A 23,540-nucleotide genomic window follows, 5' to 3' on the forward strand; every position below is an offset into this window, starting at 1 on the left:
TCCAGATAAATGACAACTTAATCACCTTTGCCACTTGGAAAATACAGTGTATTCCTAAGATTTTAACAGGTTCTAATGAAAAAAAAAATATATATACACCTTTGGTATCTGTATACATCCCTGTGATATTTTATTGGCTTAGAATATCAAGAAACCAGATCACCAGATTAATGAACCTTGGACTGGCAGAACATTTTCTGAAGAATGACGGGGCATGGGATGGTGGGCACAAGTTCTCAAGGCAAAGTGTTCACTCCACAGGAAAACTTGAGCCTGTACTAGTTTTAGTTCACATCACTTATCACCAGTTTGTTGGCACCCCACACCTTTCTAAGATGTGTGATAAGTATTCTATGAACAGAAAGAACATGTAGCCCAATAAGTAGGTTTTACCGTTCCCTTTAAAAACAGAAATAATGAGAGACATGGTTTTCAACAGCCACCTGTTGTCCCCGCTTTGTTTTACACAGACCTTTGTTAATTAGATGGAATGTGCAGGCAGCCGCTTTGTGGTACAGATTTGTGGAATATGACTGAGAGCCCCCTTGTCCCTACATCTGACTCACGTCAGCAAGGCGGAATTCTTCAAAGGCTGTGTACAGTTTTTAAATCAAATCAAGTTTTATCATCAGCCACCTGATTGGTCCAACTCTAAGAAAGAGACGGGGCAGGACTAAGCAATTCTCACATAACTGAAGATATTTTCACAAGTCTGTGTCCTGTGTACCTGTCCTGGCAGGGCACTGAGCCTGAGCAATTACAAATTGCCTCTCAGATGGGCTTATCAGCTCAGGCAGAAGGCTTTGGCTCAGCCAATAGTCAGCACCCATCCAGGTATTAGGTTGATGCAAAAGTAATTGTGGTTTTGGACCATGAATTTTAAATCATCATAAGTAGGCTCAAAGACATCTTTATTAAGCAAAATAGGAACTATTACAATCAACACATATTCACAAAAGATAAATAAGTTTGTCTATTCCTGTAGTGTAAAAATCTGTGCTTTGATATTCAGTGAACTCTTGGAAAGCATTTTCTGCATCCTCCTGGTTGTGTTTTCCCTGCAAAAAGTTATTGAGGTACTTGAAAAAGTGGTAGTCAGTTAGCAAGAGGTGAAATTTTGAACTCAAATAAGAAAATCCTTTGAATTTGCTTTTTGTCTAACATAATTTACATAGTCTAAAATTGATATAAAATAAACAGCAAGTAATAAGTAAGAAAAAAAAATATAAATGAGAAAAGTGCATTAAAATTATGTATAACATAACCACATTTATTTAAAAATGTATTTCAATATCAAATGACAATTTTCTACCATGCAAAAAGTGCAATTCCATTTGCATCAAACTACCCCAAGGTTATAAAGCATGAAACCCAGGTGGAATAATTGTTAAGACACAGATGTGATCAAGTGCACTTGTAACCCAGCTCTTACTTGAGCTTGGTGAGTTGTCCTGCAGCAGAGGCCATTTACTTCATATGCCAAACTTGAGAAGCTGGGCTTTGACTTCCTCTCCCTCCCATAGAGCTCCCAGCAGGCTGCTCAGACTGCCAGGGTTAGGGGTCTGAATCCAATGTAATGTACAATTATCTGCACACAATATGGACACACACTTATGACAGTCCTCAGTAAAATAACTGGAAAATTCATATAAAAGGAAAAGAGCAAGAAACAGTGTTCTGTCATCTCTGTCACTCTGCAAATGCCCCTCTGGACTGTCATTAGCCAGGCTAAAATCCCTGTCACAAGGCAGCCACCCTGCCAGACCTCTGTGCTCAGGGGCAGAGCAGCTTCCAACAGCACAGGGTGAGCTGGGCAAGTGCACAAAGTCCTGGCAGGCCTTATTTAATATGCAAAAGGACAACATGGCATCACATATCTGACAAGAGGACTGAAACATCGCAATGCAATCTATTTCAGATTTTAAATATTTTTAAATTAGATGTTTTATCTCAGATGAAGTAGGGTCATATTTTTTTTGTTTTGTTTTGTTTGAATTTTATCAGAGCTACACAAATTACATTTAGTACCCCAAATGTGATCAGCGGTTTTAAAATCTAGCTGATCCTAATCCTCTTCCATAATTCTGTGCTGCCCTGGATATCATCCCCTGACCTCTATGTCACAGTACTTTAAAAACGTACAACTGCTGAACTCAACACTGCAGGCTGAAGCATGAATGCGTGTCAGCTGCTCTCATTAGCCTGTAAGGCTCAGAGGTCTTCTCTGAAGGGTAAGTTACATCTCCCACAGTGGCTGAGTGACTGAGATAAAAAATACAACTGTAAAATAGTAATGTGAAGACATTTTAGGCCTGGGGAGAGCATTTCCTGGCTAGACTGAGGATTGAGATGCTGTAGAAAACATACCAGAAACAGTTGGAGCTGCACCCAGCCTCATGAGAAGGGCAAGAGATGTGGATAAGACAAATGAACACAAACACAAAACGAACAAAACCACATTATCATATTTGTGCCTTTTGTCAAATTTCATTTCAATTTCTTTATATGTAGAAACTAATTTACCTGAATCCCATATTACAGCAATGATTTTAGCTCCCTTGTACAAAACCGAAAGTCAAGTTGTTTTTGACAAAATTCTAGCACTTGAATAACCATTAAAAATTAAGAGGCTGATGATGCAGGGCTATATATTAAAGACCAAAGGGAAAGGTTCGTGAACTGTAAGCTGTCAGCTTCACTTCCATAGCCATTTGTGACAGAGCTTGGTTTCATGTGAAACATCCTATCACACCAAATCAAGTCAATCTAGAGCTCTCTGCTGCCTTATCATACATTATGAATAAAGGAGAGATACAGAAGGCAGACACGGTGAAAGAAGATAAAGAAGACAGAGACAGTGAAAGCAGAGATGAAGAAAACAGAGACAGTGCTAAAGAAAATGGGCATTTCCTGCAACCTGCCTCTTGTCACAAGTCAAGTACCAGTTCTTTTTAAACATTTCACTCTCAGACTCATCTGTCTGCGAACACCAGTAGATAAACTGAAGGTGCAGCACACTCAAAGGATGTCTGAAGTGGGCAAAGGAGAGGGAACAGCAAGGAAAGCAACTCATAGGAATGTACAGCTACCTCTGAAGTGGGAGAGCGAGCTATCCTGAGGCCGCTGTGCCTTGCACTCTGCTAGCAACACCCATCTGCCTTTGGGGTGTCTGCATAGCTAAGCACAGACAGTTGCAAGCAGATTCTCACCAGGGTACGAGCTGGCAGATAACCATAACCACAAGAGAATGGTCAGGAGAGAAGCAAGTCTTCCCAGACTGAAGGAGTGGTTTTACAAGCTAAGTGCTGTGGAATTACCAGAGTGAGCTGAGAAAGCAGCACAGTTTCCTTGTGAAACACTCTGGCTCCTCAAGTGGGTGCTGCTACATTCGCTTCCGACCTTCATGAACTACCTTAAAACACAAATATATAACCAGAGATGTGACTGATTTTCTTCCTCCAAATTTCAATCTCTGCAATTTTAAGGGTGTCTTTAACACAAGCTAGAAGATCACACAAGCTAAATGATCATGTCAGCTGTGTAGCTAAAGCTGTGTATTTTCTTCCAGACTACTTCACCATGGTGTTTGTTTCCTTCCACTGTGAGGAAAATGCTTTTATGAGAAAGTTTTAAGGTGGAGGGAAAGGAGAAGGCTTAAACAGCTTTTCTTGATAGATGATTCTTACAACAGCACAGTTTGGTTAGTACATCCAATGTGGGAATCCGAAAAAACCTAGAGCAGAAACAAACAGAAGGCAGTCAGAGGGGTCAGACGGACATCTCAAAAAAAATTTATGCTTTCATCTTTATAGTGCATCCAGGAAAGAGCTAGTAGCTGATTGCTGATCTAGATCCACTATTTTCCAGACCTACAGTAGTACAGGTATCAATACTTACTCCTGTGACTTATTTCATGTGACTTAACAGAGACAGGCATTTCCAGAAATGGGTATGTATGTGTCATCCTCACTGTGCTCTATGCTTTAACCAAGTTTTGCTGCTAGAATAATACTCATTTTTATAATCCAACATAGAAGCACAAAGACATCATCAGTATGCCTCAGGCTTCATTACAGAATTGAAAGGAACTGTCTTCTCAGCAAATCTCTCTTTTTCTTCCTTCTGTTGACTTTTGAGTTTTAGGGGAAAAGGAAAAAAAAAATTTTTCATTCAGATTACGGTGCCCTGCCTCTGTTTCCATGTGATATTTTCAGCTGGGCCACTGTTATCTGTACATCAGTACAACTCAGTGAATCTTCATAACACTAACACAAATGGGAACCATGTGTCAGGTCTAACACTTTACACAAAGTACAGAGCAAAATGAAGAACACTATTCTGTTTCTGGGTGACTTCAGATATTAGGAAGATATAGTTTCTTATCTCAGTGTCTTTGCAGTCTGGATCTCTCTAATATGAATAAAAATGTAAGAGGGCACAATTAGACAGGCTTTAATAGAAAAAGGTTTTGTGGTAAACCTATGAAAAACACAGAAGGGGCAGTGGTGATTAGAAAATTGCAGCACAGTATAAGAAGATTATTTATTTTGCTGCAGTGGTCCGTAGCTGTCACCATAATTCTCAAGAATTTGAATTAAAAGTTTTCTTCCTTCCTTCCTTCCTTCCTTCCTTCCTTCCTTCCTTCCTTCCTTCCTTCCTTCCTTCCTTCCTTCCTTCCTTCCTTCCTTCCTTCCTTCCTTCCTTCTTTCCCTCCCTCCCTCCCTCCCTCCTTCCCTCTCTCACTTTTACAGATAATCAGGGTTTACTTTCTAGAGCAAAGACTTAGTAAAATATAGTATACAATACCAAAAAGGGATCATGACTATATGCATTCTAAAAGTCAGGAATGTATTTCAGAATTTGCAAGAATTTGACTGGATGTTTATTGTACAATTTATTAGAAAAAACATTCTATAAACAGTACATTTCATTATGCCTTTTGAAATATAATGTTCTCTGATGTACATAAAAGAAGGACATAGTATATTCAAAATTAAAAACATTAATTTGAATATTAAAAAAAAGAAGAAAATATAGGATAAAGAAATTGCCCACTACAAGTTAGTCTTTTATATATATGATGAAAAGGGCTGTTCCAGTCAATATATGGCCATTCAGATGACATTTACATCAGCCCCAACCTGTGACAGACAAAACTAGACAACCTTCATATCACAGAACAACATGGATAATGCAACAACCAGAATTTTAACTGCTGAATAAGTTAAATGAAGCATGACATTAAGACTATATATGAAAGAAACTGTCTCCACTTGAATGAAGTGTGGCAAAGAGCAGGAAGAATGCTAAAAATGACAGATTATGGCAGCAAAATTGCAACTGACATCACACCATGGGTGGAAAAGAAATGGACAAAATGTATACACTGCATCTAGGGGTGTCCTGTATATACATTCTGCTCATCAGGATGAGAGAGCATACATACATTGAGGCCTGACAGAAATAGCAACTTGTCAATGGCTGTTGACAGCTCTGCACGGAACAGCACAGAAAAAACAATATTTTGTCCCTCTTAGTGAGATTATGATGGATTAAGCTAACCAAAGATAACACTACTTCCTGGAAAAAAAATATTGTGTAATTCTTTTATACACGTGAGGCATTCTAGCTACAGGTCTTGCTAAGAAGTCACTGAGCTAAATCCGCCCTCACAACTTTAGAAAGATACTGCAAACATTGACATAGTTCTGCTCCAAGGCAGAACTTGCTTTGTTGACTCAAGGTTATAGTCTGTCAGGGCTTCATTGAAATCAACAGGGTTGTGCAAAAGACAAATGAGAAAAGATACTGAATGTAAGTCTCAGGAGGAAGGGTTAATTTTAAAATACAATTTTGCTTTGCTGCTTCAATACCTATTGATATCTGCAGGTGCTAGGATGGAACTGGGCTGTCAGGTGCCTGTTGTCACCAAGCACTGTCCAGGTCCATTGCATGTAGGGAGTCAGCAGAAGAACCTTGACCTGAACATTTCCTTGTTTTTTTTTTTTTCCTAGCAGCAGGTAATGACCATGGGCTTTAGCTCATACATGTGCTATCCCTTACCTTTCAATAAATCCCAGTTTACCTGCAGGACTACAAGTGAAATTAAGTGACCCGGCCTGCCTATGTAAGGCACAGAGATACCACATATTCCCTCAGTTCTGGGTGCAATTTAAAAAAAAAACACCCAAACCAAAGACTTTACATAAAGATATATGCAGAAATATCTTTCTATAGATCTGAAACAGAAGGCATGAGGCAACTTTGCTCAAAAATCACATTGAAAGTGAGCAAGTTGGTACCCGAAGCAGCTGCAGAACACAAAGCAGACTCCACCACCACCTTTCACTGGTGAGTCAGAAGCCAGATCTACCACAGCAACTAGACATGCTCATTGCATCTTGTCTGGGGTAGTGGGCAGTGAGATGCCCAACACAGTGCTAACTCCGAGGAGGACAAGATTAAACCATCAGATCCTTCTGCAAATACCCTATCCTTGTAGCACACAAGTCTTTTGTTTGAATTCACAAATGAACATAAATTAGACCTTTACTAGAAAACAACACACTGAATGGTATTATTTAAATATCTAAATAAAATCAGCATTGCTGTGACATTTTAAAATAGTTCGTGCTCTGTACCTTTCTGAATTGCCAAATTTTAATAATGAATACTGAACTGGATTGTGTTATAAGAATACAAAATTAGGATTCTTGTGCTATCAGTCATTGTCAAGACACTAGATGCTTTTGGGAAATATGGAAGACGGGAAAGGAGAGGAAAATAAATGCCTCTTAGTAAATTGAAAGATAAACCAAAAGGTCATACCTAACCCTCATTCCTTTCCAGTTATTCATAACACCTTAATATCTCTCTAGAGCCTCACACAAGTATCAGCTGACCTAGAAACCTTTTGATCAGAAATGTGATTAATCTTGTTTAAGAATGAATTTGCTTTAACCTCTGTCTTTTCTTTGCCAGATCCAAATTTCTCAAAGTTATCTTCTGCCAGGCCCAAGAAGTCCCCTGCTCTCCTCAGGAAATCGCTCAATTGCCCTTAACCCCAGCCTTCACCTCTGTGGAAACAGCTCTTCCTGCAAGAAAGACTACACTTACCACAGCTGCCACCTAGCCCTGGAGATACATAAAGTCTTTAATCACCACATTTTTAGCTGTGAAGCTCTTTATCTGCCTAAAGCTCTGCTTCTGGCTCTGCTCAGAAGTGTTTCAGCCTTGATGGTTTGGGACAGTTAAGCAATTAATCAAAATTTAAGCTTTACAGGATTCAAAAGCCAGCTGGTCTTCTCGTCTTACCTCCAGACTTCCCCTAGCAGGTGTCTTCTTAGCATATGCAAGAGACAGAGCTCCATGCAAATCATGCTCTTCTTTCTCTTTTACCTAGTATCTGAATGACTAGAGCCCTCACTTATGACAATTAGGATTCGATTCCTTTGTAACCTCCTGAAAGAGACCACCCTAGCTGCTAGGCAGTATGGTGCTCTGGAATGAGTACTTCACATTTCCTCCTGGAGCAATTGTCAACTTTGAATGGAAAGATGACAGCAGAGGCAGAGAAAGCGTGTGATCATGACATAGGAAGCTTATATAACAGAAAAGACTGATGCCCAGAATATTTTTCACTGAAGAACTTTCTGTTTTATGCTACGTATGCAGTAGAACAGAAACTAGAACCCACCATTACTGACCATGGTGGTTTGAAAAGGAAACATTATTCCTTTATCACTGGTTAACCTTTTTGAAAAAGAGTTGGTGGTCATACTTCAGGAACATGCTTGTAGTTGTGAATACTGATCACATGAAACCGGCCCCTTGCATGCCAGCTGGGATGCCAAAGTCATGGCATTTGGACTACGAGACTCATCCCCCTCCTCAGACTTTCGCCCACAGCTAGGGTGGGTGGCTTACCTGTTGGATGTCTGCCTTTTGCAGACCCCATTCCTGAACACCTAAGTAGTTTTCAGAGAGATACACTCATGTTATCATCAGCTCTGTTAACACAGTACTGTTGAGAAACACCTTAGAGAGACACCACAAGGGGTATGTGCACATAGGACTAGTTAATTTTGGGAGACCATCATGCAAATTCTGTGGGATTGCTCCTAGACCCCTGTCAACAAGGCTGCACTGCTAACCAGGTCAGGAAATCACTGCACTGTGTTTAATTGCTCCCCAGGAAGACATGTCCTGACTTGCTCTATATGTTTCATAATAAGCTGAAAAACCTCACTCGGACTTTGTAAATTCCATTAAATACTTGGCAGGAAAGTGCTGTGAAAAGCTGACACGTAGCAACAGATTAAATTTATATGTCTGGAAGTATTACGATCCTCCCTTTAGTGCCTGCCATCCTGACAGCAGCGACAAATGGGACATACTTCTACACACAATGCCACAAATTTCTGTGTTTAGATAAACACTGTAACTGTGGTGTTTAACACGAACTGAAATTTTAAATTTGACAAGTTTTTATCTATGCTTGTTTGCACACTTACATATCCTTGTCTAGTAGGAGGGCATTAGCCTCTGGGACAGGTGGTGGCCATGTAGGGCAGTAACTACTTTACCTGTTCCATGCAGCCAAACTCTGCATGAAAACCAATATTGCCCATAGTCAGTAACTGCTTTGTTCTGGTAAGTCAAGCCCTTACATATCAATCGAGCTAATGAATGACTCTTCAAAGCTGAACTCAGATACTCGAGAGCTAGGGGGAGGACTGAAAAGCAGAATGAGTAAAACCTCAAAGGTTTGATAAGGCATAGGATTTATCTGGAAGGAACTTCCGCATTTTTTTTTTTCTAATTAGTGTGTTGTTGGTCTGCTTACAGACGATAAGGCAGCAAAAACTGCCAAGAGCCTTACACAATCCCGATGGAATTCGGATTGCAACTGGCAAAACAAATAATCTGTAATCACACTTCAGGCTGTAGTGTTGTATATACAGATGTAATTTTCTGACATACATTACAGTGGAAAAATTCAAAACATTATTATTTGAAGAAAACTGACTGTCTCACATTGTACCTTCTGTGAAAAAGGTTTTAATGAGCACATCTGTGGCCAGACAAACACTTGTAAGTGAAAATAAGTAGGTATATATACAGAACACATGTCAGCTGTTATACTAGTGGTTACAGGGGGAAAGCAGCACAAATTTCAACAGCTCTGTTTAGCTGTTTAGAAGATTTGGTGACAATTATGTAATGAGTTTGGAAAATTTGCCTTTAAAAACATCATAGACTGAGAACTTCTCTTTGGAGTAACTCTAAAGCAATTATACGAGTCAATTACTAATTTTTCTTTATACGGCTTCTTTCATGAGCTTTGCTTCTTTTGCTTTATGAATTATAACCAGTCCATACTTGTTTGGAGAAAAAATAAATTACATTTTCAGCAATGATGACAACTCACACAACCATTTTTAGAAAACTTTAAATGACCATTTACAGTGGAAAACCTGTTCTTAATTATCTCCAATATACATATGTAATTATAAATTATCTCTGTATTATTGGTAATTGAGAATCCTAAAATAGGTAGTCAGCTTTAACTCAGAATACTTTCATCCTTGGCAAATCATAAATATTTTACAATGTGCAAGCAGGATAGTGCTGCATGGTCTTGCAGTTGTCTAAATGTCCAATGGTATGTGACTATCATTTCAACAGAATACCCTTCTCTACTGTTACTACACTCTCATAAGAATACAAATCTCTGCAATAAAGTCTATCACACAGCATATAACACTATAACATACTTAGACTGAAGAAAATCTTGTGCATTTAAGTTGCTTTGAAATACATTTTATATCAGTTGTACTCTCATTAAAGTTGAACAAAACCTCATAGTATCATGAGAATAGTATGAGGATAGCTTGGTAGTTTGGGCTCTCTGCTCATAAAACTCAGACTTGCAAAAGGAACTGTTCTGACATGTCCTGACATGATGATAATACAATTACAAGCATCACAATGTAGAGAGATAGGGAAGTGCAGACTGGTTTTACTTTTCCTGGCTTTGCTAAAACTGTCCTTGGAAACTGGAGTAAGACAAAACCTTCTTTGATTTATCCACAAAGGAAATAAATATCCAGAAAAACCTCCATAGCCGAAAGAATAAGTCATTCTATTACTTGTTTCAAGAGTGTCCAACTGCAGATCGTGGAGATGCTTAAGAATTACAAAGCAGAGAAGAAACATGCTTAGTGCATTCTCCTGTCCTGTGCACAAACATGGCCTCTGTGATGTGGCAAGCACTTCTTATTTTTCCACCAGTCTTGTATGTTTGTGCGAAGCTAAGGGGCAGTCCTGGCACAGATCTGCTGTTCCTATTACAGTCGTTTTCCTCCCTGACAAAGGAAGATCTGCGTCACGCGTCTCTGTGACAGCTCTGTGATACTCAGATGTCCCACTGGCAGAAAGCAGCTGCATCACTACAGAGCAGTTGGTCTGATGAATCTGCTTGGTTTTCTGCATGAATAAAATCAAATGTGGCGGGACTGAGATTAAAGTCCCCTAGTTGCCACTCTTTTCACATCGAAGGCTTAATGCTACAGTGCTGACAAACCTTTGTTCCTTTCCTCAAAAGGACCAATTTAAGGCCCAAGCTGTCCTCATTTTCATCTATGAAAAAATTTCCAACAGCAGTGAGGATAAGATGTGGCATAATGAGAATTATGATGATATGTCCTCACTTCAAACTGATGAGAAGAAGAGCTTGCCAGAGGCTGTGTCGTGTATTAGCGCTCTTAGAGACATTGTTTTATTGTATTCCTCAACTTTATAGTTGTGTTTGAGCCATGTAGCCACTGCATAGAAACTAAAAGAGATTTTTGTGAGCACACAGCAGTGGTGAACAGGGCCAACTCTACTTTTGTACCTGCAAATGCTGGTACCTAAGTGTCTGCAGACATCTGTCTCCCTGTCTCTCACATAAGTCTTTATCTTCTGATTGGTCTTTATCTCCTGACACCGGCTGTACCACAAAACTACAGTTCTGGTGCAGTAGCCTTTAATACTCCAAAACTGGGACTCTGCAAATCCCATACAACAGCACAATAAACTGACATACAGCAATTTTCTATAAGCAAAGCTTGATGATATTTTTGAATTTAGTTTGTTTTTCTCATGAGTGGCAAGTTTAATGAATCACATAGTTGGACAGGTATTGAAACTGTTAAAAATTATTCAGATCAAATTTGGTTAATAAATTTAGTTGGACTATAAAAAGTTTTCAAAATGAGTTACATAACTCTGCTTAAAAAAAAAGAAAAAAAAGAAAAAGAAAAAGAAAAAGAAAAAGAAAAAGAAAAAGAAAAAGAAAAAGAAAAAGAAAAAGAAAAAGAAAAAGAAAAAGAAAAAGAAAAAGAAAAAGAAAATAAACAAACCACACAGACACAAAATGTAGCAAGACAAATTTTAAAAATAAAAAAAAATCACTGAATTGAAGTTGTTGAACAGATTATGGTAGCTGGATCGAAATACCCCCTATTTGCACAGTTCTATTAATAATAGGTGCAAGTCTAGTGAGCAACAAACAACCTCTATAGGAAACAGAAATATGTACGTTCAATACCTCACAGTACAAGACCAAATTTAATTTACCTCTACGTAAAAATCTTGTTTTACTTCTTTCAATTTTGTGTGCTTTTCGGGGTACACTTCTAAAAATTCTTTGAAGGTGGTTTATTTTTTACTTATTACTTTGTGATCTATGTGGTTTCCTCAAATCACAGTATCACAGTATGTTTGGGATTGGAAGGGACCTCAAAAGATCATCTAGTCCAATCCCCCTGCTGGAGCAGGAACGCCTAAGTGAGGTCACACAGGAACATGTCCAGGTGGGTTTTGAATGTCTCCAGAGAAGGAGACTCCACAACCTCCCTGGGCAGCCTGTTCCAGTGCTCTGTCACCCTTACTGAGAAGAAGTTATTTCTCAAATTTAAGTGGAACCTCTGGTTTTCCAGCTTGATCCCATTACCCCTTGTCCTATCATTGTTGGCCACCGAGAAGAGCCTGGCTCCATCCTCATGGCACTCATCCTTTATATATTTATAAACATTAATAAGGTCCCCCCTTAGTCTCCTCTTCTCCAAACTAAAGAGACACAGCTCTCTCAGCCTTTCTTCATAAGGAAGGTGCTCCACTCCCTTAATCACCTTCGTTGCCCTAATATATGTTCAACAAAATAATTAGTGAATAATTAGTGAATTGCCACCTTAAAATTTGCAAAGCTTGTAACAACTTCTTTTCAAACATGAATGATCATGAAACCTTTGCAAGACAACATACAAATTTCCAGAATACCTTTCTGTAGTTTTAGGATTTACCTGCTTTGTGGTTATGAATGGAATGAACCTTCATGACTTGCAAATGCCAGAAGGTTCCATTTCCTATGCACAGTCACAGCCTCTTCAGCAGACAGACACAGTAATACATGGCATTTTTTCATCACTCTGTCAATACATTCCACAAGGGAAGTGAGGCTTAATATTCCTATTTTACACAGGGTGGAAACTGAAAAAACGGGGAAGCAAAGAGAGCTGCCCAGGACATCAGCCTGTGGTGTTGGCCCCAGGGTAGAAGACCACACTGCCTTACATGGTATAGTGGATAGCCAGTCCAGACCTGAACACCTCATGGCATGTGTGTGGACCAGAACTGCGGGTTCCTCACAATGTTCCTTTCATATTGAGGAACCTCAGTAACGTCTAATGCTCACACCATGTCCAGAGTATTACAAAAGCTTTCCTGGATTTCCCTGCAGGACCGTAGTATGCCTAGGCTTATAGAGTATAGCCCCCCAATAAAAGCGGTTTATTTTTTTGACTACACAGAAGGGGTATGTGTAAGTAAATTATTTTGGAAAAGCAGTTCCTACTTTCTATTTCCTTTCAAATAGGTCAAGTTCAGTGTGCCTTCAATGAAAATATCTTAGCTGTAAGAGCAAAATGCCCCATCAATTCAACACAGATATGTCTCTGGCAAACTACCTCACGTAGACTAGAGCTCCTAGCAACAGAGGGTGATCTATTCTGTCCATCTACACATGCCACCTGACAGAGACTGCACTGCACAGAAACATAAATCAAGGAAGACAGTGGCATTCTAGGACAGGAAGGGGTGTTTTGGGTGAACGCCTCTTCTCAACTGAAAGAAGGTGAGCAGTCTGGGAACTTCGTCTGGAAGAACAATTTTAGCCAGTTCAAATAAATACATCCTCCAGGCTATTGTAACTTCTGCCAGGAACTGATTCATCCATGGTAGGCTTCTGAATCTGGGTGATGAAATCCTGATGAAAAGGGTGAAGCCTCAGTGTTTTTCACAAAACGAGTTTTTCCCAGGTTTGTTTTTCTCCCACTTCTTTTTGCAAAAGTTCATTAAGCCCTGAAACAGCTAAAGATCAAACTTCTCAATAGCTTTGGCCAGGGGCCTCCAGACAGGACTTTTTCTTTTTTTTTTTTCTTCTTCTAAAGTATCCTTTTTTAAATGAAAGACATTCCTGAAATAGGCATAGGATGACAGGCAAAAGCTGAAACAAGAAGAAACCCTGCTTAGCAGTGTTGAAAACAATTTTGAAGATTTCAAATATGTATTTAGGGCCAACCATGCCCCCATAAAATTAACATCCCCAAGTCTTACAATGTTCACTTATGGAATCTTCCCATTGGCAACTACTATTAAGAAAGCATGTACGCAGAGTGATGCTTTGTCCAAAATAAGTCTGAACACACATTTTGTCATATGAAGGAGTGTGTCACTTTCATCTGCTTTCATCTGCTAACATACCACCACTACTTATATCATGTTGGCCCTTTTCTGTACCATAGGACATGTAAATTAAAAAATGCATAAAGAGACTTTTAAGATAAAAAGATGTTTGAGTTCCTAAGCACAAAATTAAATTCCAGATTTATATAGAGATTTTTCAAATCTCAAAGAATTATCTGTAAAAATATTTTCATACATGTCTACATGCAGGTAAAAACTCTTTGTGTGAATAAGAGATACAGTAAGCATCTAAGACTGTACAAATCATGTAGGTTGTTATTATATGAATGGTTACCTAGAAGAAAATCAAAGGGTGAACTGATATTAATGATAATTGTTTTAAAAACTTTTTTCTGTCTACATAATCTTCTGTTACTCCTGATATAAAAAAACTTTTAATTGTCAGTGCCAAGGAAACAGAACATACATAATAAAACCTGTGAACAGAATACAATGTTCACGTCTTCCATCATCATGAGGGCAATGATTCATTCAAAACACAAATTAATTTTTGACTCATAGAAAACCAATATGCTTTGCTTTTAATGTTATAAACTACATGACCCCAAAGAAATAATAACATTTTGCATTTTGATAGAACTTTTCACCCTTTATTTTTTCATCGCAATGTGTGTAATTACTTGTTACTTATCTTGCTGTGTGTACACTGAGACTGTAAGGTCTAAGAGAGAAGAACACTCTTATCATTTCTCATAACTACCATAGCGGGATTCTCTCTCATTATAGGGCTATGTTAAATCATCTGCTGCATTCAAGCACTTAAAAACAATCAATGAAGATGGGCCATTGTTATATTTGCGTTACTTGTAAGGGAACTCAAGCCCAAAGAAGCAATTTTCTTGAAGCTTTTGGGTATTTGATTTTACCTAAAGAGACTCTGTTCAGAGCACATTCATGTATGGATGTGTCCAGGCACACTTGACACGCACTCGGCACACGCACATGCCTAAAGGTGTTCTGCATTCCCCTGGGCAAGTATGTGGAAGTAACTGCTCTGTAAATATTCCACTTTCACAGCCCGGTGAGGTTGCCATGATCAAGCTTGGGCAAGTATCAGCTGGTACACAAGCAAATACCAGGTAGCAAGGACAAGCTGCCAATTATAGCCTTCTCTGAACATCTTTTAGACCTCTTGCATGCTTCAAAAGCAGCAGCTGCTGAGCAGCAATGACCTAGAGGAACAAGCTGATAGCCCCTCTGTGGACTTCATGAGTTTTCCATGCAATGCTTCCACTCTCACCTGTCCTGAGTTTAGTAGATTCCAGAAACACAGCTAAGAAACTGCAGGCAAAATCATAAAGCTTACAAAACAAGAAAGTTACTTATACCATCAATGCACTGGGTAGCTGTAATGACACTCAAATTTTCATTGCTTTGTTTACCAAGCAAATGGATATGTAGGGGATCTTAGGCCTTGCATACACAGGCTTTTGGAACCCAAGCAGGCTGATGTTGATGTCAAAAAAAAAAACCACAAACAAATGAAGGAAAAACCAACCAACCAACAACAAAAAAAACCTTATATATACAAACATGCAACTACAGTGCCACGGTGTACACTGCTATTTAAAAAGAAAGACAGATAATGTTCCTCAGTCATTCTCTAGGCTCTGGAAAAACAAAACTGCAATAAGGGTTTCTCTAATAGAAAGAGAAACCGGCATTGTATGGGCCCAGGACAATATTTAATATTTATCTATTAATTTGTACAGTTTGAGGATTTGCAGATTTTGTTGTTGTTGTTGTTCTAAACAGAACGAGTCACAGCCTCAAATTTGGATTCTCAGCAAGAAAATTGTTTGATGAGACCTTCCCGTGTCCTCATACTTGATTCCACCAGAAATATTCATAAAAGATGAAAAGCAGCTTTATTCTTGGCTCTTAATTTACATTTTCTATTCTCCTTCTGTATTTTAAGAATAGAAAACAAGGGCATATATGTCATTATAACACTATGATGTTTCAAAATACAGTTTAAATTCTTTATCACGTGTTTACATTCTATTATTTTTGATAAAAGTTTCCCTTTTTTCCCAACAGCTGCAATTGTAAAAAATTACTTGTCAAAATATTGTCAAATGTTAATTGGAAGAGGAGAGCATTTAAACTGTATTTTTGTCATGGAAGGAAACTAAGTGAATGATATTTAAAATCCTGAGAATGAATTGTCATTTCCATATAAAGTACTTTCAAACTACACGTGTGAAGCTAATGTTTTAAAAGCGTACATCATAATATTAGGAAGTTACTATTTCCCAATAAAAACACAGAATAATATAGTCCTCTTTTGGAGAAGGAATACACAAAACTTCTGTAACATCTTCAGCAATGGACATTTCATACTTACTCTTACTTACCTATATTTCTTAAAAAATCTGAGTAAGCTATAGATTGATTTAGTCAAAAATATAAAATAACACAGCTTTTCAACAACTTGGGCATGATCTTTGACTCTTCTGGATTTATCCTTTTAATCAATGCCTGATTTTGTCTCCTGACACTTTGACTAGAATCACAGACCTAATATAATCTGGAAAACTCTCACTGGATTTCAATGAATAAATTAATTGCCAATCTGTTCATTGCCCCTATATTAAAAAAAAAAAAAAAAAAAAAAATTACTATCCTATGTCATTGCTGATTATCTGGGTCTCCACCCATCAGGATCTCTCAACACACCTGTAATCTCAACTTTGACAAGGAATCATATTCCACAGAAAGGTTACTGGACTACTGTGATATTTAGCATCCGCTTAGTGGTGGCTTCCCATCTACGTGGTCTTACCCAAAGCAATTCTGTGATGGTGCAAGATAACTCACCCTAAGCTAAGGTGAAGGTAAGACAACTTGTTTAGAGACACAAAAGGTACACCTGCGGAGAGAAGATAAAAACTGGACTAGCTGACATTATCTGCACCAAAAGAATAGGTGTGTGGTCTGTGAACTTGCTGGAACAAGCAATGCACGGTTCTGGGGTCTTTTATCCTTTTTTCTTGTAAGAAATTCACATGCAGTAAGAAAGGGATATTGGTCCTGCTGGAGCACTGTGATTTACAGCTAGCAGTGTGACTCTTCATGCCTAACACCCCAAGAGCTGTGATTTCAATAAAAATAATTGTACATTCTTGGCCATATAAGAGAGCTGTGATGATATGAGCCTGCATCAGACAGGGTAATTTTATGAACTGTTTTACCTGGATATTTTTATCCTTTGTCATCTTAAAATAACAACACTGTAGAACAAAGGGACTCTTCCTCCTTCCTCCCATGGAAGTTGAAGGACACCTGGTAATCTGTCCAAAGATGAAATATTATTTTATGTGTGCAATTTCCCTACTACTCTTTAGCTTAGGAACAGTGTTGCATTTTTATTCAGATGGCTGTGGGGTCATAAAAGGTGTTTGTGGTGTTGGGACAATGTGTGTCCATTATTCAGAGACTATAAATGGCAATGTTCATTTCAGTGTGTTTTGAAAGTTGCAGATTATGGATGCCACAGAAATGGTGTGGCCATCTAGACAACCAGTGAGAACACACTGATCATGGCAGCAGAATGATGTTTTTAATAAATGCTCTCATTCTACATTTTGACCACAGAAGACTGACAGTTGTGTAATGATCATTGAAAGAGAGTGCCTCTTCCAAACATATCCAGGTCAAATACCATGATCTACACATACTCACAAGAAGGTCAGGAAGTACAGCACTCAGTGGTGTGTGTGCTTCTTTCTAATGCAGTGATGGTAACAACAGTAACATGCCTACAGACAGAAGTTTCCCCGCCACCATTTCCCAGCCAATAATAACCCTTACTGCCACTGCATCCACTCCTGACAATATTCCCCACCACTCTGTAACCTCAGTATTTGAAAAGGACAGCACCTGTTTCTACTGAAGGTTTTTAAAATGTTTCCCTCCCATTTCTGGAAGCACCTGGGTACCATCCATCAGGACACATTATTATTCCTAGCTATGAATTCTCTTCCTTCCACACCCCACAGGGGGGTTAAGAGGCAACTAGAGTGAAATGCATCAGAAGACAGAAAGGTTTTTTTTCACTTTCCATTAATCAGACACTGCTATAGTATTTTTAAAAGTAAATTGTCTCTAGTTTCTCATTTGATAACTGTGTCTTTGTTGCTGTAGACAGAACATCTTAAAATGCAGGCTTCCACACATTTACTTCATGAGCTAACATGTCCTAGGTTGTCTCTTTCTCACCCACGTGTATTGATGTAAGGCATATATAACACTCACAACGCAATAACTGTGACGAAGAACTTTCCAGGCTTTTGGCAGGAAGCTACAGGGAAAATGATATAGAGTTTGGAAAGGCAGTTCTACATCCTATGCAGAAAGAAGATACTCTTAAAAGTTGTCTGAAAATCAGCCCATCATTTTCCAGGTAAGAACAGAAAAAAGTGGCAGTTTCAGGCGTTTGTAGGTGAAAATGATGTCTCTCATATAGCTGCAGTTCAGTGTGCCAAGACAGCAAGGTAATTAAACGTGTAAATGACATCATGTCTACTGCAGCACATTTTCAGTTCAAAAATTACATACAAAAACAAGAGGCAACTTTTCACAACTGAGCTGACAGGCTGAAGTAAAAGTTTTTTTACAGTCCATTTTTTTACATAGTAGTAACCATCTTGAGCCTTCTTCCTAAGTTGTTCTGATAAAGAATGAACACTGACGCAACTTTGTCAAACTCGAGAGAGATAAGAGCTCTCCCAGAGCACCTGACCTCTCCAGGCAGCCACTCAGGCAGAGTTACGTAGCCCCTCCACATCTGCAGGATTAATGTGATTTTCATACACAAGTCTGTATTAAAGAAAGATACAAAATGATGATGTGTCTTACCAATTGGAATTTGATCCTGTCTAGTTAAAAACAATTCTGAGTTTCACAGTTTTACAACAACCTCTCTGTTTTAAATAATGCTTTTTGCCATAAATATCAGTAAATTTGGGCTGGGTGTTTGGATCTGTTTTTTAAGGTTTTTGTTGATGTTTTTGCTAGACAGCATCAATGTTTAAGATATATATGCATATCAAACACATGTACATGTTTTAGGCTTTGCACAATACTTTGAGACTAAAAACAATAATTAAATGCTTAGCTGTACTTTTTTTATTGACACAGCCTTCCTGTTCCTATGACTAGTTTCCTCTAAGGAAAAGGTGACGTGTTGGATGATTTCCCATTTTCTGTTCAGAGAGGAAGCATATAGGCCAACAAACATTTGTTTTTTCTGCTAATCTTTAGTCACTGAAGAACACCTGCAGCCTCTTACCTCGTACTGCTGCTCAAGGTCTGCAGCCATCAAACTACATTGTTCGACAAGGGAAAAAGTTGACATCACACCACCTGGAAATAAAATAATTTGTCATTTATATGCAACAGTATAAAGGAGGCACACAGAGCAGAATAATTCAAAAGAAATATAAGTAACCATTTAGAATCAAATACAAAAAGCCTATTTCTTCCTAATCCAGGAAGATGAAAAGTCTGAAAAAAATTAAATGCCTTTACATTCTGCTTCCATTACAGACACAGCAACAGTAACATTAGCACTGCAACCTGCAAGAGGAAAACAGGAGGGAACAAAATATCCCTCCCACTTTGTATTTCACCACTGGGTTGTGTAGTGTTGCACATATTAAAACAACAAATCTAATTAGCTTTCTGATATAATGACAACACTTCATATGATCAAACTGCAAATAAAATACAGGCAACAGACCCAGGTACCTACAAATTCCCAGAACACCTCCACAAATGTTTCCACATCACAGAGGAAGAAATATTCTCTCTTCAAGCTTTCTGACAGACACAGGGCCTTGGAGATACCTGTAATATAAAACAGTACATGTTGATATCACATGTTTCACAGCAGCTGACCACATTCCCAAACAGGAATGTTCCTGGACCACACATTTATATTACTTCATCTCAATTTCATAAATGTTTGTTTCTCATGCCTTATCAACATCCTAACATCCAACATCTGTCATTGGTTGGTTTTCTTTCATGCCTTAAAATCTACAGACAGGCAATCTCATAATGTTCTTGTTCTTGGCCTTCACATCTCATGCTATGAATTTATTACATCACAGGGGTTTTTGTGACAGTCTGAATCACATATTGTCACTATGTAATGTACTGTGTAATGCTATACGTTATTGTAGAAAATCAGCACCTGAATAAAACTCTCAGAAAATCAAATTAGGATCAGGATTAGACTAAAACTAAAAGAAACAAAAGAGAACCAACAGCTCCCAAGTTTAGAGTACATTCTAATCATTGGGGTTTTTGTTAAGAGCAAACCAATTGCTTGCCATATATTACAATTAAAATAATTTTTGTTTCTCACCTTACCATATGAATACAGTGATATATCGTACAAACATCCCTTCTGCCATTTCTCTACACCTATACTAAACTACACATTTCTTCTTTTTAGGTTCTGTGCTGAAGACATCTTACCATTCTCAAATATGGGAAGGGAATAACGGGAAAGTCCTATCAGAGAGAACTGAAAGCTTTTCATCAGTGGAAAGAATGCCAATTGGTCTGTTCAGAAAGACATGTGAGATTAAAATAAAACTTTGCGAGAAAACTGGAGACATTTGTGTTATTAAACAACATGGTTGTAGAGTGGAAAATATACCAGGGTGATGTCATTTGCATGGGTTGCAGCTCAACAGTCAGCAGATGTACAGAGGCCGACTAGAGTAAGGTGTAACTGTAGATGGTGGAAAAATGTAACTTGGCCCAAGGCCTTGTCTTTCAGAGGAAGAGTTCACAATAAATTTAAAGTCTTTCTTAAAAAAAACCCACCACACTGACGTGTCTGAAAATAACTGAGCAAATACAAATTTGTAAAGTTTGTTCTTATTTCTCCCTATCTGTCATTATCTCCTAAGCAGCTCTGTAATCTCTTGGTGCCTGGTCTGAAAGGGTAGGTTGAGAATGTTGGCCTTACTCCAGTAGGTTTCGTCCCAGGTAACTACTTTCAGAAAAGCCTCTTGTTGAAGCTGATTGCCTAGGCTCTCTCTACAGACAAAAATAAAGAGAAACACGGACTTGCAAAGGGTGTTACATCCTATCTAAAGAAAGGTGTAAAATATTGAATTGCTCTGTTTCTTTTCAAAACCTCCTTTCTATCTCTTCGATGACTGTAGAAGGAGCCTTGATGATCATTTTATAGCAGACACCTAAAATAGATGACAATGAGTCTCATTTGTCAGGAACAGAAATTAAGTCTTACCTGTTAAATACTACATTTCTATGTAGTATTTGTGTGCCAGTAGTTCTTCCATATATGTTCCATTATTACACAAATAAACCATGTATTTATAGATAAAATGTCCTCTTCAATCTTGAATCTTGACAGCAGTGAGGGATTAAAAAAATCTCATGCTGATTTTTCTGTTTCAGTCTTGCACTGAACAGAATTTAATTTGCTTTTACTCATTGTCTGTGATCTTATTTGATTTAGGTGCCTGCTTGTCACAATCACTATGCTCTTTCTCAGAAACAGCTCCTCTGCTGACCTCTGCAACTTAGTGCCACTTCCTTCTAGGATCCTGAAAGGGAACAAAATGCATTTTCAAATTCAGTGCATTTTCAAATTCAGTGCATTTTCAAATTGCTGGTGGCAAGAACTGAATTCACTATTCTGGCCACACAATTACAGAAGATCCAACATGCTGTTCAAAATGTGGGCTTGATCCTGAACTCTTTACTTGAATGGTGCTACCACTGAAGTACATAGAAATTTTGTTTAAATAAAAATGCAGATCCAGGTTTTCAGACTGTGAATTTATTTTTATAAACACAAATATTATAAATATAAATCTATATAAAATATATACATGCATGGCTTTTGTTGACGAGTGGAATATTACCAGAATTATGAGTGAGAATTAATCATTCATCTCCCACTGATGCAATGTCCCTTTGTGCTTTTAAAAACCTTCCCTCTAATTGACCTCTTTTTATGATTGGTAGAACTGTTGCAAAGGGGACATTTCACTAGTGACAGCTGTTGTTTTACTTTTTTGTTTAGCTGGCAGGTTAAAACAAAAAAAGCAACGTGTCAAGGAAACAATGCCAAGTAGGGAGTGCAGGCTAACAGGCAAAAAGCAGCATCCTGAAGACATCTCACATGGAAAGAAAAGGCAAATCTGTCAGCTGTTCCAGAGAAACCTGTCCTCTCCAATATTCCTTTTGTAAACTTAGTTGAAATTTACATGGAATGCAATGTTTATTTTGTATTTTAATATATTCCTTATATAGTCATAGCCATGATCTTTCGTGTAGACAGATGCAGCAGTTGCCTGTTTCTCTGAAATGCAAAAGACTTTACTCTGTAATAAGTAACTTTCCCAAGTTTTGTGAGTTATGATATTAAACTGCAGAAGACTGACATTTAAATTAATAATATCAAATATTTGTTCAGTAACTGCATTTTCAAAGGTTTTTTTTCAGCCTACAACAATCTGCAAAGCTGCAAATACCCCACCGAAAAAGGACATGGTGTCTTAACAGGTGACCCTTTTACTCAGACTTTACTATAACACATACAAGACCAGGCATGGTTTGTCCAAATTGTCGTGACTTTATTGGTAGAGGATACTTCAGGATTTTCGGAAGGGTAAATGGCAGCCGAGCCACGCTGCTCTGAGTGAAGGGTAAGAACTTTGCACCGTTGCAGTTAGGTAGGTTTTAACATCCTGACAGCTCATTTTGCAGCAGTTATGGTGCACCACACCGCACAGTGTGGGTCTGTCTGAATCTGTAACACGCATCTACAAATCTGAAGCTTGGGTGAAACCAAGAGGGCAATAGTGCTGCATCTGCAGCCTGTACTTGACAGTTTTAAAATACTGCACTCTGATATATGACTGTTCTAAAGCCTTTCTTTTTAAAATTTCCTGAAATGAAATAACAAGGCAGTATAGTTTTCGTTTTGTTTTGTCTGTTTTCTTTTTTTTTTCCTCCGCTATCCTCATTGCTGTAGGATGCTTAGCTTTTCTTGCTTATTTCCTCCCTCTCTCACAAAAACAGAAAGCAAATATTTGTCCCAAAGTGGTAACCCAGCAGGAAAAAATTCTGCAAATGAACTGTGAAGTTAAAGATATGTGAGCTGTGCACATGACTTACAACAGAGAAATAAAATGTCACTGAAATGGAGTATAAGTAAACATATTCTGCATTTATGTGTTGTCTTTTTATGTCTGTCCTCTCTTTGCTAATAAATAACCCTTAAAATAACCCCCATATGGCATCCTGATATTATTTGTGGTATTTATATTTGTCAGTCACATACTCTGAATATTACCTCTTCAAAAAGGTAATCAGCATTCTCTTTCACTTTCTTAGGAAGTTTTCTTGCTTTTCATAAATGGAACATGTTGCTAGAGCTAAAGGCAGAACACTTACTGTGTTTCAGAACTGACATTGTATTCATACATATGGTAACAAGGATTTGTGAGTTCTAACTCCTCACTTTAAATATATTAGTATTCCTTATTACTTGGGCAGGCTTGCTGTTAATTTAACAAGCCCATGATGTTTTTTCTTCAATAAACTCCCATGCAGAAAATATGGCAAGGTGTTACCCAGGGGCTTTAATTTCGGTGTTGCTAAGGAAATTATATGTACATTAAAAAAGAAAACAAACATTTTAAATGATCCACCACCCTAATTTAAGCCCTTGGCAATTT

General features: G+C 38.1%; 1 long non-coding RNA gene across 2 annotated transcripts in view; it reads right to left on the bottom strand.

Moving 5' to 3' along the window:
• Positions 1 to 204: 204 nt before the first annotated feature.
• The window catches only part of LOC110357388 (uncharacterized), a 36,073-nt gene continuing 12,737 nt past the window's right edge, over positions 205 to 23,540 (bottom strand). Inside the window, exons 3-6 of one of the 2 annotated variants that reach the window (XR_002411019.2) lie at positions 21,080 to 21,398; positions 19,565 to 19,659; positions 19,103 to 19,176; positions 205 to 3,733 (exon numbers count right to left, since the gene is read on the bottom strand). This is a non-coding gene — a long non-coding RNA (uncharacterized LOC110357388). Of the gene's footprint in view, positions 3,734 to 16,774; positions 17,103 to 19,102; positions 19,177 to 19,564; positions 19,660 to 21,079; positions 21,399 to 23,540 lie in introns of those variants that run through there. The other variant, XR_010468805.1, reaches the window with a different exon arrangement.

The sequence above is a fragment of the Columba livia genome, chromosome Z, assembly GCF_036013475.1.
Source record: "Columba livia isolate bColLiv1 breed racing homer chromosome Z, bColLiv1.pat.W.v2, whole genome shotgun sequence".
Lineage (NCBI taxonomy): Eukaryota > Metazoa > Chordata > Aves > Columbiformes > Columbidae > Columba > Columba livia.